Consider the following 3,583-nt stretch of genomic DNA (forward strand, 5'->3'; position numbering starts at 1 on the left):
AGCTTGTTTTATCTCTACGGTGGTGCGAGTTTGCAGCGCGCGATCTTGTTATCGCTGTTTTACATGTGTGTGTTTTGCATTTTGTCGCTTTAAAAGACATTCGTCTTGCAAGTTATGTCATTATCCTGATGAAGGCGTCTTGTATAGGACGTCGAAACGTCGATTGTTTACAATAAAAACTGCTGGATGAGCAATACTTGGTCTAACATTATGCCTGGCAGCAATAGCTTATTTAATCAAACGTATGTTATACCATATTAAGTACGATCAATACAAGGTTTTGATTGCAGTTGGTTGTAAACACGTGTTCTTAATTGCGGACAACGTATAACATTCAGTATTACAAATGATTGTTTTGAGCAGTGTTTCATACCGGAACGAAACCAAATAACTTCATTCGTTCTGAGCAAATTATTTATTTCGTTATTTCGTTCTGGACCGATATTTTCATTTCGTTCCGGTCTGACCGAAGTAAAATTATAACGGTATTTTTCGGTATTTCGGTCTTAAAAAAGAACATTTCTTTGTGGTCTTTACAACTATTAAGCGAAAAAAGAAAGAAAGTTGCAACACACAAAAATTATTGTCGGTAGATGTTACGTCACATAACATTTGTCAATAATGGTCAAACGGATGTTAATTGTAGGAGCCTCAATTTTTATTATATCTTAACGGCGTGAAATTTTCAGCAATTGTTTCATGTCAAATGTCCAGAACGAAATACCGGAATAAAATATAACGGTATTTCGTTCCGTTCCGGTATTTTGAATATTTTTTATTTCGGTATTTCGTTCCGGTATTTGAGCCAAAAAATATTTATTTCGTTCCGGTATAACGTTCCGTTCCGTTCCGGTATGAAACACTGGTTTTGAGCATGTTTAACTTTACCGTTGCATAAGCTTGTCATTTGGATATGTTTTTTTAACCATAAACTGCTTCTTTTGTTTGCCATTTTTTGTTTTTTAGCTGATAAAGCATAATCAAGTTGTGAACCTGTTATTTTTGCACGCGTTTTCATCATTTATCATATGACTTTATTAAACTTTTTAAAACAAAAACTGTAGCCCACTTTTTAAATTCAAACCCTCAGAAATTGCAAACTTCAGAAATTCCAGTCAAATAGCAGAACCATTCAATACAGGTGGGTCACAAACAACGATACAAAATTGCCGAATTATGATTTCATAATCACAAAAAACTATCATATGGAAATACATTTAAGCAACTAATATGGAATAAGTTCTTTTGGCTTCTACTTTCGCCAACTCTAAAGTTTTGCAGAAAGGTCATTCTTGTATTGTGACAGCTGTTTTAGATTGTTATTATTGTGTTCACTTACATCAGGGGTCACCAAACTTTTTCAATGCAGGCCGGATAAGTTTAATAATGATTCGCGCGGGCCGCAAAGTTGACATCAGAGTTGCAAGCGGGCCCGAAATCTGAGCCCGAACCCGAAAGTATAAGCCCGAACCCGGCCCGAACCCGAAAGTATAAGCTCGAAGCCTGGCCTGAACCCGAAACGTTTTTGCGAAGCCCGTTTAGGCCCGAAATTTTGATTGACAGGCCTATCCACGAAAGCCTTGCAACAAAGGATGAGAAAGAAAAAAATAGAAAGACAACAAACACAAGGAACAATAGTAGACAATTAATGGGGTAAACAATACGTTTTAGTGTAGGGTGGGCATTAGGTCAAAGCCAGAGTTACTTAGCTGAGTGATTTTATTCAAAAAAAAACCGCGGACACGGAACGTAAAGTCAGTCCCGTTTCAAGCCCATTTTCTCACAAATACCAGGTCCGAAAATCCCGTACCGTCTTGTAACTCTGGTTTACATGCCCTATCGCCCTCTTTTCAAACTTAGCCCACGAGGCGATATTTATAGGAGCGTACTTTGGTGACCCCTGACCTACATCCACAACGGAATGTTCAATTAAAAACATCCATCGTAAAGGGGATTTTTGGTCAGGCTTATAATTCGGCCGAAATTATTCCACCTTATGGCTAAGTATTCGGTTACGCTCCGAACGTTTTGTGACAGGTTTTCCATTACTAGTTTAAACGATGTTCATGAAACTTTTATTGCAGCCCATGGGCATTACGCAAACGAGAGTCGAACCGATTTTAAGCTATTTGCAATTAAGGATATCCATTGATATTTGTATGTAAAACCAACAGACGTGGTATCACTGCTGTGGTTATGTTTGCAGCAGTCAAATTGTATTTTGCATTAAACGATTTTCAACAGACGAAAGTTTTTTTAATGTTTAGATCTAACTAGCTAGGTTTAAGTCACTAGGATTGTAACAACTATACTAAGTTATACTGACACCTAAGTTGTGACATTGGAATTTGTTAACCTGGGCTTTGAAAAGTTTGTGTATACTTAAAAAAAATATTAAAATATTTTTCTGTGGGTCAAGTAAAAATTACTTTTATTGCTAAATATTTAATGATAGAAATCTCACAGGAGTTATATTGTAGTGTTTGATGCTTGGTTCTTTAAAATAACTTGACAGCGCAACAAAGGATTGCAACGCAACTACTGAGACCACCGTGACTGAAACAAGTCAAATGGAATCAAATAGTACAGAAGCATTTGGGTCCCGTCCATACGAAAAAGCCCTGCTTCCACCTTTCTTCATTGCATCTCTTTACTTGTTTGTTTGTTCAATCATCTACCAAATTCGTAATCAAAGTCATTCACAAGCAATTAAATGGACTGATCGTTTTCTTGCACTGGCAGCTCTCTCATGTCTATTTAGCGCGGCTTTGCTCTCGATGGATATCTACATTTTCAGATCTAGCTCGCTGTGGTGCGCCACTTACTTTTGGTTGCGTGCTCCAAGTAACGTTGTGACAAATCTGCTAGTGTTTTCAGTACTTTGGTTGCGCCAGGCTTTTCTCAACAAGACACTCAAATTTCAAAGTGAGTTCATTAAAAACTTTGTTATTGCTACCAGATATGGAACTCTTGCCTTTGTCATAGTCAGCCAAATTTTGGTGTTGGTTGGAATGGTAAAGCGAAAGGAAATCGCAACAAACCAAGGCTGCAAGTTTGTTGGAAATCAATATGGTTATGTTGAAGGGTCTGCTGTGCTCTTATTCCAGGTCGGTCAGTTGTGCATTCTAGCTCTTTGCATTGCTCCCTTGCTGGGACAAATCGAAGATCAACGTGTTCGAAAATCTGTGGTCCGAGTCAGTATTTGTACAGCATTGGTTGTGTTTACCGATGGTATATTGCTTGCAGTTTTTGGTGCTTTGGAAAATCAAATTGAGCCCTGGTCCTCCGTGTCGTTTACGCCCCTTGTTTATAAGTACAGTCAGCTTTTCAACTTGTTTTGTCTCACAATGTCTTTTCGCGATTATCGCATGCGTTTGTTTCCGAAAAATCTTAACTCAAAAATCGAGCCAGCAACGGATGGAACTACACTTGAACTTCAGAAAACAAGAAAACTTCAAGACAACACAAAACAAGATGAACAGTAAAAATCAAATCTATGGATTCCATTGCAGACGTTTTAAATTGTTTGCTGTATATAATACTATGTCATTGTGTGTAAAATGTGTTGACGTACAGTTATTTA

Source organism: Phallusia mammillata, unplaced genomic scaffold, assembly GCF_965637545.1.
Source record: "Phallusia mammillata unplaced genomic scaffold, kaPhaMamm4.hap1.1 HAP1_SCAFFOLD_175, whole genome shotgun sequence".
NCBI lineage: Eukaryota > Metazoa > Chordata > Ascidiacea > Phlebobranchia > Ascidiidae > Phallusia > Phallusia mammillata.